Here is a 17,133-nt window from a genome sequence, read left to right on the forward strand (position 1 = left end):
TAGTAATGGAGAAGTTAAAGAATAGAAACTGAGGTCATGGAGTACCTGCAAAGTGAAGGATTCAGTGTAGAAAATCTAATTCAGAAAGCACCATAACAGGATAGAGTAATGGATATCAAAATTAAGAGGAAATTAGTAGAACAGGAAGCAATTGGTCAGGTGCCATATGAAGATAATATGGAGCCTTCCACAGGAAACCAGTTTAAACATTCACTTGAAGCTAGACAGCAAGGGAAGGAACAGGAAACCGTGGAAACTCTGATGCAGTCAATGTTGAGGAGTGATAGGCCAGTGAGTTACAATTTGATAGAGCAACGGATAACAGGGGATGAAGTTGAAGAGAATGTGCCACAGGAAGATGCTATAGAATCTTCTGTAGAATGCCCGCAGGAAATGGAAAACAAGGGATGTGCCCTGAGTTTGGAAGAAAATGAGCTAAGAGAAGAGTTGCTTGATTTAATAGACATAGACAGATATATCAAGATCAATGAAAGAAATAGACTGCAGAAGGTTAATAAAACCCAAAAAGTCAGAAGTTTGATAAAACAAATGAACACAGTAATTAGGACTGTTCATAGAGACCCATGTGATATAACAGAAGTAAACCTGATATATTACTGTGCAGCTAAATTAATAACTGATAAAGTCCTACCACAAGAAGACTGGGTAGTGAGGGAAAGGAAGGGGAGAAATCGAATACCATCATGGAAGTATCGAATAGAGAAAACTATAAAGAAATTAAGACAAGAAGTGTCACTGTTAGAAGATTATAGAAGAGGGAATAGATCAACAAAAAACTAAGAAAAATAGATGTGATAAAAGCAATGTGCAGTATTAGAACAGACCAGGATCTATCATGCACAATTGCAAATCTTCTTTCGGCGTTTTCCTGGTTAGGGGTCACTACAGCGGATCACCTGTCCACTCATGATTGAAAGTGGAGTTTTATGTTGTTGAGTTGCCAGTCTGGTGGCCAATCTTCCACAGAAGGTACACACATGCACGGACTCATGCCTAGGGCCAATTTAGAGTGTCCAATCCATCTACAGCATGTCTTTGGGATGTGTGAGGAACCGGAGCACCCATAGGAAACCCATGCGACCACAGGGAGGACATGCAGACTCCACACAGAAGGCACCCCAGCTGAGGATTGAACTGGAGAACCTCTTGTTGTGAGGCAGCAATGCTAACCGCTGCACCACTACGGCACATGCACAATTGCAAATAAACTAAAAATTTCAGCACAGGCGGAAAGACTTAGAAGATACAAAAATAAATATAAAGGAAAAGTACAAAATAAGCAATTTATTCATGATCCAAAAATGTTTTGATAGAGAATTGGGAAATAAGGTAAAAGGAATTGAAAGACTGCCAAAAAAAGAAATAGATACATTTTGGAGAAGTATCTATGAAGATCCTGTGGAACATAACAAAGATGCTAAATGGACAGAAGAAGTTAAAGAAAGAATAAGAGGTGCAAAGATAGAGGATATGAAATGGAATGAAGTAACATCCAGAGAGGTTGAAACAAAGTTAAGAGAAGCCTCTAATTGGAAAACCCCAGGCCCAGACGTAGTACCTAATTTTTGGCTGAAAGTATTAACATCTTTGCATGAAGATTTAGCCATGAGTAAGAACTATTTATATGCACACCCTGAACAGACACCAACCTGGTTAACAACAGGAAAAACAATGCTTCTACTTAAGAGTAAATCTGCAAGCTCCCCTAAAACTTATAGACCAATAACTTGCCTTCCGATGACATATAAACTATACACGGGAATTGATGCTGACAGAGTTCATAGTCATTTAGAAGAAAACTCAATTATGGCAGTAGAAAAAAAGGGCAATAAAAGAAAGTCATATGGAACAAAGGATCATTTGTTGTTAAATAAAGTCATAGTCGAGAACTGTAAAAAGGGGAAGAATCTAAGTATGGCATGGATTGCCTACAAAAAAGCATTTGATAGTATCTCACAATCATGGATAAAAGAGTGCTTAAAAATGTATAAGAGACACCCTACACTGATCGACAAAATTACAGTGACCATGAAACAGTGGCAGACCACTTTGCAGTTAAATCATGATAAAGGACAAATTATTATCCCAGGGATAAAAATTCAAAGGGGGATATTCCAGGGTGACTCTCTGTCACCTCTGCTATTCTGCCTTGCCCATAACCCATTAAGCTGTCTACTTAACAGCTTATGCCATGGCTATAATTTGACTCCTAGAAAACAACAGTGTAAAGATTTCACATCTTCTCTTTGTCAATGATTTAAAACTGTATAGCTCATCAGATGAGGAACTGAAAGCACAGCTGCAAGTTGTCAAAACTTTTTCAGATGATATAAGAATGCCATTTAACCTTGATAAATGTGCAAAAGCAACCTTTAAAGCAGGAAAACTGCAACATCAGGAAAACATCAGTTTGGGACAAGAATGTGATATAAAAGAATTTGAGCAAGAGGGAATGTATAAATATTTGGGAATTGATGAAGGATCAACAATAAAACATGAACAAAGGCAAATAAAACTTAGATAGGAATACCTTTGAAGACTTAAATTAATCCTGAAAACAGAGTTGACATCTAGGAACAAAATCCAAGCTATAAACCAATTTTCTTTTCCTGTCCTAACTTATTGGAGTGATTGACTGCCCCAAAACATGTTGGCTAGATTAGATAGGAAAACAAGAAGGATGCATCATGCTCATCAAATGATTTATAAAAATCACTGTATACTAAGATTATATATTCCCCATTCCAAAGGAGGAATGGGCCTCCTTGAAATTGATTACATGTATAAATCTGCAGTCGTGGGACTCTACACATATCTGTTGAGCTCACAAATTCCAAACGTAGTGAAAGTTTTGAAACATGAGTAGAATAAATCTAAGATGACTTCTCTGCTTAATCTAGCAGAAGCATATCGGCGTCAAGCAGGAATGGAAATCAAACTAGAAGTAGATAAAAATCAGACAGGAACAAAATGGGCCAAAAAGCAAAATAAAGGATATCAGGTGAAGGACCAGATGATAAGGCAAGAAATGTGGAAAATGCATAAATATAGTTGCAAGTATAGAAAACTTCTGGAAGAACCTCATGTTGATCAGGAACAAATGCAGGAATGGCTAAGGAGAGGTAAATTCAAACCAAGAGATGGAAGGTTAATATTGGTGGCCCAAGATAGTGGGCTACGTACATAGTGGTTTACAAAGTCCATTGAACATGTGGGAATAACAGACAAATGTAGGTCTTGTAAAACCAAATTGGAAACAGTTGCGCACCTCATTGCTGGTTGTGACATACTAATTTCATAAGGACTATATACTGAAAAGAATAATAATGTGGCAAGACTGTTGCACTGGGGATTGTGCAAACATTATGGTACTGGAGTGGTTGAAAAACACTTGAAACATGAGCCACAAAGCAGCATAGAAAATGATGAAGTTTATATCACAAGGGATCACCCATTACCAACAGTTCAAAAGATAGATGCTAGAAAAACGAATATAGTGGTCCATGAAAAGAAGAGAAAAGTAGCATTGATCATTGAAATTGCCAGATCCAGTGACTACAGTGTGTTGCATACAGAGAAACACAAAGTCATAAAATATTATTATCTACAGATAGAAATGATAACAATGTGGAAGTAACATACCCAGACAGTTCCAATAGTAGTAGGAACAATGGGTCTTAAAAAAAGAATCCACAATCATATTAAGATACGTTACCAATCCATGTAACCCCATATGAATTGCAGAAGGATCCATTACTAGGCACATTGTGGATGCCGCAAACAGCACTTTTGGCTGATATCAAAGATTGAAATAATACTAATTTCATAAACTTTAGTTGTACTTTGACATAGGAATGGGGTCCATTCCTATCATGATATTAGAAACCCAAAAGATCTGGAGAAATTGAAAAGAGTGAAGCCAACCTTACACAGCATGTCTTGAGTCATGCATGCCCTTCTGTACACTATCTTTAGCATTCACTTTGTTTCTGTTTTTTCCTATGCAAGCTTTTGTTATGTCCCTTTTTAAGACATTTCCTGTAATTGTTTCAGATTAAACAAGTCCTTACTAAAATTATGTGACACCCCCCCAAGACATGTTTTCTTCTTAGTAGAGTTAATAAGTATTTATCACATTCTGCTATAACCAGATGTAGCTGTCCACAGCCATTGTTTCCACTGAAGATGTGATATTTAATGTCTGATCATGTGTAAGAATTTCTGCATATTTTCATAACATATGTTAAGTCCTCTTAATACATCCATTTGTCCTTCTGCAAGCTTAACATTCTCAGCTGTTCTATGCAGCTCTTCTACGTAGCCCCAAATTCTTTAATACCTGATTTGATTTATTTTATGAAACCCCAATCTTTCTGCTATTTTTGGTGGTTTAGTGTTCATTTTTTTAACAAGATGTTTACGATCTCTATTTTTTTTTCTTCAGATTTATTTGGGGGCTATCTCTCATGGCGATGACCTATACGTTTTGTCACCATTACATTTAATAGCACAGAAGATCTTTTGGCATCAGGAATGCTACTACATATGTAATAAAGTGCATTTTTTTAAATTTCTCTAAACGTTTTGCATTTTTAATACCATGACAGGAACAGACCCCAGTCCTAAGTCATGGTGCAATTAAAGTTCATAAAATTAATATTATTCAATATTTGATGTTTTAAAGAAGGATCTTTTTAGCACCTGCAATGTACCAGGATTGACTCACTGCGTAGTTCATATGGCATTACCTGTACTCGTAGCATATTTAAGTGTGCTTGAAAAATCTTTTTATTAGCGCTGTTGTTTCTACTACTATTACAACTTTCTGGGTATCCATAATACACATTGCTCAAGTTTCTGCTTACAATTTAGGTATTTTATACATTCATGTCTCTCAGTACATAGGACAGTATAGTCACTAGGTATAGTTATTTCAATAATTATTGCTACATTTGGCATTTTTTTCTTCAATTACAATATCTGGTTTTCTTGCTTCTGCTTTCCTGATTGCTGCTATTTGATGATCCCATATGATTAGAATTTCTTTATTTTTAATAATTCTTTGTGGGTCATGGTTCCAATGTTTCTCAACTACTTGTATTTTACAATGTTTGCACAATCTCCAGGGCAACAAATTCCTGCATTATTGTATCTTTGAGTGCACAGACCCTCAGCCATAAATATATCACAACAGTCAACAAGACGTTCAACTGTTTCTAGTTCCGCACTGCAGAACCTACACTTGTCTGTATGTCCTACTTTTTCTGTATATTTTGTAAACCAGCATATGCATAGTCAATTAATTTTAACAGCAATTTTTTGCTATTCATCTTTTTTTGTTTGTTTCAGTTCACTTCTTAGCCATTTATGTGTCAAGTTTTGATTAATATGTAATTGTTTCAGCAGTTATCTACACTTGCCACTATAATTGTGAAATTTTCAATTATCTTCCTTTACTTTTGATCATGACTTGTATATTATTTATTTTTTAATTTTTTTTTTTTTGGGGGGGGCTTTCTGTCGCTGTTTTTTTGTCCACTTTCAGTTTGATTTCCATTCCTGCTCCTTTCTGAAATAATTTATTTGGAGCTGATGATGTCAATAAATGTGTATAGAATCCCACAATTGCAGATCTATACATTTAGTCAGTTTTAAGTAGGCCCATACCACCATCAGACTAAAGAATATATAATTTTGTCATGCACTGCTTTTTATATACCATTTTATAAGCATTAAAAAGTTTTCCCGTTTTCCTGTCCAACTGATCCAATGCATTTTAGATTCCGTCAATCATACTGAACAGTCGATCAAAACTGTAAGTTAGAACAGAATCAGCAAGATGATTTATAGCTTGAACTTTATTCCTTAATGCCAAAGCAGATATCAATAGTAGTTTTAGTCTTCTAAAATATTCCTTACTAAGCTGTGCTCTCATTTGTTTATGCTGCATTGCTGCGTCTTATTTATACATTATCTTTTATTCCCAGGATTGCACATTCTTGATACATATGTTTCTTGCTATAAATTTTGCTTTCATATATTTATCAAGGACAAATATCACTCATATCATCTGAGAAGGTTTTAGCCATTTAGCCATTTTAATTGCACTTCCAGTTGATTGTCTGAAGTGCTATATCGTTTTAAGGCATCCACAAATGTAGGTGAGATATTGTTTGGCAAGGTTATTTTCTGGAAGTCAAGCTGTTGTCATAGCCTTGTCTTTTAAGTAAACAGCTTAACTGCTTAATGTCAAGGCAAAACAGTAATTATGGCAATGAATCACTCTGGAATATCACTTTTTGGATCTTTATAGTTAGGACAGTAGTTTGTTCTTTTTTCATTACTCATTTGTAAAGGGGTTTGCCTCAATTTCCTACTGACTGTTATGTAATTTACCTATGTATGGCATATTTCATACACAAATTAGTATTCTACAATCCATGAATGAAAATACTATCATGTGTCTTTTTTTGTAATCTATCAATGCCATGGTTAAGTTTTACTTTTTTATAGCTCTTTATTATGGCTTTATTTAATAATAGATAATCCCTTATTACATATGAATACATTTTGTTATCTTTCTGTTCTATTGCTATGATTGCATTTTTAAGTAAATGTCTGTGGGTTTCATTTAGATAGTCGAATTTACACATCACCAAACCACAAAAGAACAAGACCAATTCACCAAAACACCAAACCACTGAAAGTACACTAATCCAAAATACACAACACTGAAATAACAGCAACTGAAAAAAAAAAAAAAACAGAAAAGCAACACATTCTCTAACAATATTGCAGAGGTCAAGCCTCGCTGCACCCCCCACACCCCCAGCACATTATATATAATAACTCTGAGATCGCACTACAGTGAGGGACAGGGTATGTTTCCCAATCCTCACTCTACTGCGATCTGCAATTAGAATATAGGAGCACTGTGCATATGATTTACCATGTTACAAATATATTTCTCCAACACAAGGAAAACATTACCTCACCCAGACTGAAATCCATCTTAAACATTATCAGCAATGCCATCCTACACCCCACCCCCTGTGCTATACAAGTGGTACAATGTACCATAAGATCCAGAAACACTGCAAACTTGAATCTTCACGTGACATACTTTGATAAAATAAACATCAGCATAGTTCTACTTTGAACAATTGGATTTTTGGTGCATTGGTCTCACTCTTTTGTGGTTCGGTGATGTGCAAATTCGACAGTCTTAATAAGACCCATGTCTGCAGACTTTACATCAGTTTGGCATATAATTTATATGTTGTTGGAAGGCAAGTTATTTGTCTGTAGTTCTTAGAATAGCTTACAGGTTCACTTTTAAGCAGAATATGTTTTTACTTATTATTATCCATGCTGTTGTCAGTTCAGGATGTTCATATGAGTAATTTTTACTCAGGACTAAATCCCTGTGAAAAAACATAAATACTTTTAGTCAAAATTGGGTATAATGTCTCGACCTGGGGTTTTCTGTTTTTGAGTATTTCTTAAGTTTATTTTATTTTTTTCTGGCTACTGTTTTTTTTTACTTTTTTATAACCTCTGTATTAACACTCACTGCTGTTCCTTTATCTCTTCTGTTAATTACACAGTTTTTTATGTTCTACTGGATCTTCATATATGCTTCTCCAAAATATTTTTATTCTTTTCTATTTTTGTTGATGTTTTTTTCAAGTTCACTACAAAACTTTTTTGGAGTCATCAGTAAATTGCTTGTTTTGTACCTTCCCTTTATATTTTTCTATGTACTCTCTTAGTTTTCTGCTTGTACTCAGAGGCAGATCCAGCATTAGATGACCTAGATAGTTGCCTAGAGCCCATTGGCTTGAAGGATATGCTGCTAGCTTTTGGGGGGTCCACTGGCTAAGGGGCTGCCAAAAAAATTACATTTCTTTTCTAAGAGCACACTTTGTGTTTGCAATACATTTCTTCTTTAAGGATGCACTCTGTGTGTGTCTTTAGTGTCTGACACACAGACACATGCACAGCAAATTGCAGCAGACAGCAGAAGTTTTAGAGGCAGTCCATTTACATTGGAGCAGAGTGTGGGAGTTTTCCACTTGAGTATTAAATGTAGAAAACTTACTTAGAGTCCAGAATGAGAAGCAAACGCACAGCTTAGAAGTAACAATGTGTGTGTGTGTGTGTGTGTGTGTGTGTGTGTGTGTGTGTGCGTGTGCGTGTGTGCGTGTGTGCGTGTGTGCGTGTGTGTGTGTGTGTGTGTGTGTGTGTGTGTGAGTGTGTGTGTGTGAATGTGACACCCCAGTTAGGAATGTCAGGTTAATTAACTTATTCAGGCTCAGAGCTTGTACGCTGATTACAGGAGACTAGAGCCTGAATTATCTACAGTAACTACCAAACTGTCATCATGGCGTGATAAGTTTCAGTACATTTACAAGGACTATTGAGTTTCTGTACATTTTCAAAGAATATTGAGTTTCTGCATTTTTAAAGAATGTTGAGTTTCTGGACATTTGCAAAGACTGAGCTCCAGTGCATTTACAAGGACTGTTGAGTTTCTGTACATGTTCAAATAATATTGAGTTTCTGCATTTTCAGAGAATGGTGTTTGTGTATTTTCAAAGAATATTGAGTTCCAGTGCATTTTCAAAGACTGTTGAGTCTCTGTACAATTATAAAAAATGTTGAGTTTCTGTGCATTTTCAAAGAATGTGGAGTTTCACAAGAGAAGTTTACTGCTGCTCACTCTGTCTGTTTTCAATGTGCAGCTGTCTTGTTTTGCAAATGGCCATTATTAGTGTTTATCCTAAAAAATTTCAAAGCAGTATTAGTAGCATAGCAGGTAGCATAATTACCTTTGGTGCATAAGGCTGTAGGCTGGATGTAGAGGGCATGCTGATATTGCAGCACCCTTTAAGGGGGAATGGGGGTGCTGCACTCCTGAGTGTCTTCTTTGGATAAGAAGTCTACTAACTATGAATCTGTTGCTGGTTTGACAGCAATTCCCTATTGTAATATTATCAGCTTACCATTTTTTAAGCATAACATTGGCAGTTTATCTTCAAGGGCAACAGATACTGAATCTGTACATAAAACGCTGAAATGTTCTGTATTTCTGTTAAAACTTTTATGTGATATTAATTTTACTGCACAAGAATGTATTCAGTTTAATTCCAGTACCTTATACAAATCTCTCTTAATGATTCCATACTATGTTCCTGTGTTATCTACCTTCTAACACTGTGGGTCTTTTATACTTTTCTGAAGTCTCTTTCTCTTATCTGTCTTACTATATCTGTCCATTTATATTGTCAAGCAGGTGTTCTCTTAGATAATTCTCGTCTTGGCCAAGAACATGCTTTTTGCTCCCTGATTCCATTTTCAATATGTTTTCCAGTGTCCCTTGGCAGCTCATTTATTTTAAAATGATATCCACATTTAGTCATTTTGCTACTTAAGCATTCTGCCCAAGTTGTGGGTAAGTACTTGTTCATATACCAAGCAAACTACTTTTATTTTTGTAACCAACACATCATCTTAAGAGTGATTCCTCAACATAGAACACACACTGGTCCTTTTTCATCCTTTAAAAATTTCCATTTATTTGAAATATTGTTTTATGATTTTTCTTCAGTATATTTTTATGTTCTGCATCAGTGCATATACACTTGCAAAGTTTATTTTTAATTCAGAATTCTGCACACTTGTGCTTATTCAAGTGGCCAGAAATAACATGAATGTCTCTTGCACATGTCTATATTCATTACTATTAAAAATAATTTCATTCTGGCTGTATATAATAATACCTGTTTTCACTTTGAAATTGCAATTATTTGCTTAAGTAGCCACAAATGACCTGAAATACTTCTGCACAATTTTGCATTCAGTAATATTATATAAACCTATACTATTTTGCTTTAACAAAGCTTATTTCTAGCTGGCAGCATACTGTTTTCAACTGTCTAAATAACCGCAATTTGCATAAAGCACTTCTACACTGGGTAATATGCAGTAATATGTGAATGTTACTTCATATGACTTCACAGGGCCCATATTAAACAGGTAAAGGGTGAAATTTAATAATTCTGTTGATGGGATGTGACTTTCTTGGTCTGGAAATATTGCACTGCTGCTTGGTTAGGGGTACAGGGGTTTAGAATGCTTTGGCTAGAGAACCTAGATCTTGTGACATTCAAGTACACTCTATGGAATCAACCAAGAAAACAATTCCTGTTTAAAGAAGGTTGTTTAATTTAACTTGTCTAGCTAAAATCCCCAAGTGGTTCAAGTGGGTGTGGGTAGCTTATATGGGATTAACTAGTCGTCTCCACTGATAGTTGTTATGTATTTAGTAGTTTTTTTTATTAGTGACTACTACAGAGTAAATCTGCACTGCTGCTTGGACTTTTTTTGCTCTAATGGCAATTCTTTCACTATAACCCACTTTTATATGTTAGAGAAAGATACCATTTGTGTCAAATATTGTGTGTGTGTGTGTGTGTGTGTGTGTGTGGGGGGTAGTTATACAGTTAGTCAAAATTTAGTGAGGGGGGAATAGAATTTTTCATTTCTGAGTGTACTGGAGGATGAGAAATCCAAACATTACAACTCTCTGCTCTGTTTGTTTAATTAAAGTACTTTTTTTATTTTCATGTAAATTACTAGCTATAGACAGTTGGCAAGTCCAGACATTGATCACTATGACAATATGATGCCAAAACTTCTAATTACATTGCTTTCAGAAAGGACTGACAGCAGCAGAAAATGTTTAGCTAGAATTTTAAAATGTCAGAAACAGTATAGTTTAACTGTGTTTGAAATAATAATTTCTATTAAGTATATCATTCACTATAATTAGAGATGTTCCATCATTTTAAATTTAATACAAATTATATTTCTGAAGTACTCCTTCAAAGTGCAGAATATTCTGCACTTTGATAATTCTGGCTAAGGAGGGCTTTAATGAATATGGAATGCAATGTCTTTTATGCAGGAAGTGGTGAGGTGGTATTATTTTATTTATTTATTTTGTTTGGGGGGGGTTGCTGGCATTATTTGTCTCTTGTGTAAAACACTAAAATATGCAACTTATTTAATATGCATACTAATTGCGGTAGTGGTGCTGCGGTAGCGTTGTCACCTCACAGTTAGACGTTGCACGTTCGATTCTCAGTTAGAGCGTCTTCTGTGTGTCGACATGCGTGAATGGGCGTTCCTTCATTGAAGGTTGTGCGTTAGGCCCGGCAAGCCAGCACGTAAAAATCTACTGCCAATCATTAGCGGACCGGAGTTCCGCTGTGGTGACCCCTAACCGGGAAAAGCTGAAAGACTTAATATGCATACTAAGATGATAAGAATTCTAAGGCAGACCTTGAGTGGCAGGTATCCAAACTTGGTGTATTGGATACAACTCATACAATCCTTTTTTACTAATGGGATTGGACTGCTGAGATTGTCCACCAGAATTACAGCATACTGTTGCTATCTTGAAAAGTGTATCCATATTTATTACATGCAAAATATATGTACTGTTTAATGTGTGTTTTAAATTCAAAATGTTATTCGGGGGGGGAGGGGGCTATGGGTTTATACAGCTTTTGGGACTATTATTACATGCTAGTGATGTTTTATTAGTTTAAATTGCTTTATGAATTTACTTTGTTCTGGAGCTGTTATCAAACAATGTCATAAATATCTCTTCCTTGTTAACTCTGATATAAGTCAGTCAGTGTTTGCTATCTAATACTTTTATCCTATTTTGATATTTTTAAAGAAAAATGTTTAGCTATTATTGACAAAATTATTTTTTGTAGGATGGGTGTATCAGTAGAAAACAATTTCCCTTTTCTAAGTGAACTTGGGGATCCAATACATTTCAACAGAGTTAATCCATATTTAATCACGAATCACGTGGCTTTGGCAGTTTATTTCTGAGATGTTAATGGACTGAACCAGTCCAGTCAAGGGGACTACAATACTTACTTGTAAGTGGCAACAAAAGCCTCAGATAGCTTTCCTCCAAGAAATCCATTGTGAGGAAACTGGATCTGACTGACTTTAATAATTGGCTTAGTTTCTGATGATATTCAAGGGGGATCCAGTTTTTGTCAGCTTCGGATGACATGGTTGATAGACCTGACTGCTTTGCCAGAGAGGGTCTGCACCTGGCACCTCTGAGCTTTCGTTTGCTGGCAAAGGCTCTTGCCTCCCCCATAGTGCCTTTTTAGGCAAGGTCTCAAAAACAAAACTTCCAATGTGAAAATATCCAGCACAAACAAAATAAGGGTTATGTTACTGAATGCTAGGAGTTTAAACCAAAAGCTGTACTTTCTGGAAGCATTCCTTTCCCTGGATGATGTAGACATTTGTGCAGTCAGAGAAACTTGGTTTAAGCCCACAGAGAGTACCCTAGCCTTGCAAGGCTACAGTGCCTTTCACACCCACACCTTCAGACCACAAAATGAAAGTGTGAGAACCAAAGGTGGTGGTTTATCTAGCTGCATTAAAGATGAATACTCCTCCAGACTGGTTAAACATGATAACTCTATGGAGCTACTCCAAGTTCAGATTACCATGGCTAAGACCCCCCCTTCAAGTCAATTATATACCCATAAGCCTGACTAGCCTTATCTGCAAGGCCATGGAATGTATCATCATGGACCTCATTAATAACGATATAGGTGACCTCCAAACCCTTGATCCACCCCAATCTGGTTTTGTCAGGGGTCAATGGATGCCTGTTAAACCTAGTAGACTTCTTCAAAAATGTGACCAGGGCCATAGATGAGGACAAATCTGTGAACACAGCATATGTGGACTTGGTGAAGACCTTTGACACAATCCCCCATTCAGGCATTATTGACAAAATCACCCATCTAAATGTCAATCACTTTGTTGTTAGGTGGGTTGCAAATTTGGCTCACGTTCTATCAAAGTGGGTGACTCCACCTCAACCAGCAGACCTGTCACCAGTGGGGTTCCAAAAGGTTCAGTACTGAGCCCCCTTTTTTAGGTATTTACTTCTTGGAAGTTCAGGTCAAAACAAATGGGCTGTGGCTGACGAAGTTTGTTGCTGACTGCAAACTTGGCATGATCATTGACTCTCCAAAGATGTCAGCATACTCCAAGAGGGGCTTACACAGACCAGCGATTGGTGCCAAAGCCATGGACTCAAACTAAATGCAAAAAAATGCATCATCATCCCCTTCGGTAAAAGCAATGTCCCTACTATCAAATAAATAACAATACCTTAAGTACAAACACTGTAGTGAGGGGATTTGGGCACACAAGTAGACTGTGACCTAAACTTTGATCACCATGTGTCCACTGTAGTAAGAAAAGCATTCTATGTCACACATTTAATTAGCAAAGGCATAGCCTCAAGAGCAAAAGAGGTTACAACCCCCTATACTCATTCCTTATCAGGCCCATAATTCAGTATAATGCCCCCTTTGGTATGTACCATTCTAGGCACCTGCAGCAACTGGAGAAACCCCAGAGATTTTTAACTAAGAAGATCCAGGGTCTTTAGAACATGCCTTACACAGAAAGACTGAAGACTTTGTCACTGTACTCAGCAGTGTATAGGCTGCTTAGGGGAGACTTGTGCCTGGCTTACAGAGCAATCTCTGACCCCAACCGGATATTGCTGCACATCCATAAGTCAAATGGGATTAAAATCACCCACTCCAGTGACCTAAATCTGGCCTGCAATTTAAGTAGGACATGCTGGACAGACAAATTCATCTCACAGGGGCTGTCACTTCTCTGGAATAGGCTACCAATTCATGTCAAGCAAAGAACCTCTATGACTCTGTTCAAAAGGAGCCTTGATGAAGGGATGTGAAACTGCAAATTCTTGCTGAGAATAGCTCCCACATCCCTCTTGGACATGGACAGTCATTACTAACAATAATCTTAAGCACTGACTAGGCTTTTTCTTTTGAAATATAATGTGTGTAATAGACTAGGCTTAAATGACCCTCAGGTCAATAGCCTAGTAACCTGCTATGAACCTATGAACTTATATTAAGTTAATAAAATCTGGATACACATAAGGCTACTTTTCTTTCTGTGGAGGATCAAGGAAGCAGTAGGTTCCTTTGCTGTTGACCAGTAACTTCCCAGTACAGCTAATGATAAGCTTTACTGTGTTTAGAATCCAGTGGAGTCACAAACGTCAGAGAGTATTACCCATGACTATTTGCTGTACCTGGTATCTCACAGAGTGACCTAAAGTCAAAACTGATGAGGTTATAGCCTTTCAAAATAATTTCACACTTTGCTTGTGGACTGAAATATAGTTAGTGAAGTGCATGATATCTAGAGTGGGTCAAACATATAGAGAGTCTCTCCATTAGGTAGATATTTTCAGAAATGTTGCTGAGTGATGGGCTTAGCTGACATAATTTTAGCTATAGGTTGCCCCATTCAGGATTCAAGCCCCTGTTTTACAGCAGAGAAAGCAATAGTAGTGAATGTGAGACCGTTTACATCTAGCTTCTCGACTGGAGAATTTGCCTATATGTGCCTCAGCCCATAATGCTCAAATTCTTAAGACTGAAGTACATGGTGAGTTGCATGTTATACTTTGTAGATTTCCTGCATTTTACTTTAAGGATGCAAAGTTTAACCATGGGAGATCAGGATGGGTTTATGTTGAGAGAACCAAAGGACACAGCATAACTGGTGGCAGGCCAAAAACAGGTCACTTTAAGGGGTAATAACTGACTATACCAAGGTTCAAGAATAAGGAACTTGTCTCAGCACAGCAGGATTAGTTGTTAAAACTATAATTACAATTAGCACAGCATTTAGAAGAAATACATGAGGTGATGGAGACAACCAGAAGGAAAATCATTCTATTTTACATATAAACTTGGAATTTATTTGAAGAACTTTGAATGTAAAGTATTTCGAAAATTCTTCAGGTGCCCAAAACTACTGCAATATTTAGACTTGAAATTTAGGCAGTTTGACTAGACTGAATGATCCCAAACATAGACTGAAGGGAGGACAACCAATCAACAGGGTACCCAGGGAGATATTGGATAACTTTAGAAAGTATTATAGTCTTCTGTATAAAGAAGCTCCAAAATTAGATGAAATTAAATAAAAAATTAGGGCCTTTCCAACTAATGTGGGTTTAGGAACCAACACAAAGGGAGCTCAGACTTTGGGGTTGTTGATAGCAACTACTCTGGAAGAGTTATCACATATATGATAATTTGCTCGATACATCTGCTAATTTATACTATATTACTGTGATTCTTTATCATTATACCTCCTGCTAAAACTACTTTGAGCTTAGTGTCATACACTGTCTTACCAACATTCTGCTCTTCTTTTTCACCTGTATTATATTACTCTGACTTACTGTGGTCTTTCCTCCATCTCTTTTTTTCTATAAGTACTAACTTTATTGAAGCAATATGATTTTACAGCTTAGCAGATTTTTTTCTTTCTTTCATTTCAGAGCCTGTAGTCACTACATCTGACCTTGATATTGTAGGAGCTCTGCCTCAAGGCCCTACACCTTCAAGTTTACTGAACATTGTGTCAGTGTTTGATGTAAGCATATTTATCATGAAGATCCTTGCTGTGTATTACCTTTAATCAGTTATATACATGCCCGCTCTGTGATTGTACCTCTCTCTGAAATAGTACCTGCATTCTAAGTACCTCTACCTAAGTTGGCAACTGTTCCTTTTTGCTTGACCAGTAGACCACACTGAATATTCCAGTTATTTAGTCTCAGGAAATGACAGACAACCTGCTTCACTTGTATCTCTTTGTTAATTCTTTGTTCTGGCTATAAACTGATTGATCTCAGTTGTAAATTGAACTGAGGGTGGGAAGCTCACTCAGCTTCACTTCACTCCCCTGCCCTTCCCACAATTCCCACCCACCCCCTCTTACTCTACAATTATACTGCCTACATACACATTTCTCTTGTGACTCTTATTCCAAAACCCTTCCCAGATGACCTTACTACTTCTATACATAGACTTCTGTTTCTTGTTTCCTACTTCCCTATTTCTGTTTAATTTCTCGCCCATCTTTCACCCTCCCATACTGCTTTGCACTATATCCATTTATAATTATAACCCACTCTAACAGTACCTATCTACTCCACATTGTATATTTTTCTTCTGCCAAATAAATCCTCTTTTCTTTTTCTTAATTTGACTACATTACTGTACTCTAGCCTTTAATACCCCTCTATTCCTTACATTCTAGAGACGATACCAGGACAAGCTAGCTCTCTTTTATAGAATATACTCCTGTCCTTACCTGACCTCTTCTAGCTTTCAGAATCAACCATCACTGAATCTCATACTGTCCTGCAACTTTTTGTTTCCTTCATCATTGCTACTTCACCACCGCCTGATATATATGAAATACAGATTCCTGTACTTAATTATGCTACACCTCAGCCATACCTCTCAACTGTCCAGATTTTTGTAGAATGTCCATATTTTTGCCTCATATGTTTGGTTCATTCCTTATAAAATTTGTGGTTTTCTGGAATTTTTGTGGCAAATCATTGAAGACTGAATTAAAAAAATAATAGCGGGCATTTGGGTTTCAGATTTCATATCCTTCAGAAAATACTCCACCACCAGTTATATTATCAAACCACACTCACACCTATGGCCCATTTAGAGTGTCCAGTCCATCTGTTGTGTGTCTTTAGAATGTGGGAGAAAACCAGAACGAAACACATGCAAATACAGGGAGGACATGCAGACTCCACACAGAAAGCACCCCAGCTGAGAAGTGAACCAGGAAACCTCTTGCTGTGAGGTGACAACACTATCCACTGCACCACTGTGCTGCCCAAGGACATTATATTGAATAGGAGGCCTTTTCTCCTTGATTTTACCTATAAAGTACAGATTGTCTGGATTTTAATTCTGCCTTTGGTATTTTATACTTTCCATGCAAATTATTTGGTTATCCCTTGAGAATTCTGTAAAATGTTTGAAAAATACAATCTCATCTTTTATATGGGAGGGCAGAAAAGCTATGATAGCTGTGGGCAAGCCAAATATACAAGGGGAAATGGGGGCACTGGACCTTCCTTTTATGGAATTATACATTAAAGATGCACAAATTCATTAATAAGATTACTTG

The sequence above is a fragment of the Protopterus annectens genome, chromosome 3.part0 (assembly GCF_019279795.1).
Source record: "Protopterus annectens isolate FY-2018-M chromosome 3.part0, PAN1.0, whole genome shotgun sequence".
In the NCBI taxonomy this organism is placed as follows: Eukaryota; Metazoa; Chordata; order Ceratodontiformes; family Protopteridae; genus Protopterus; species Protopterus annectens.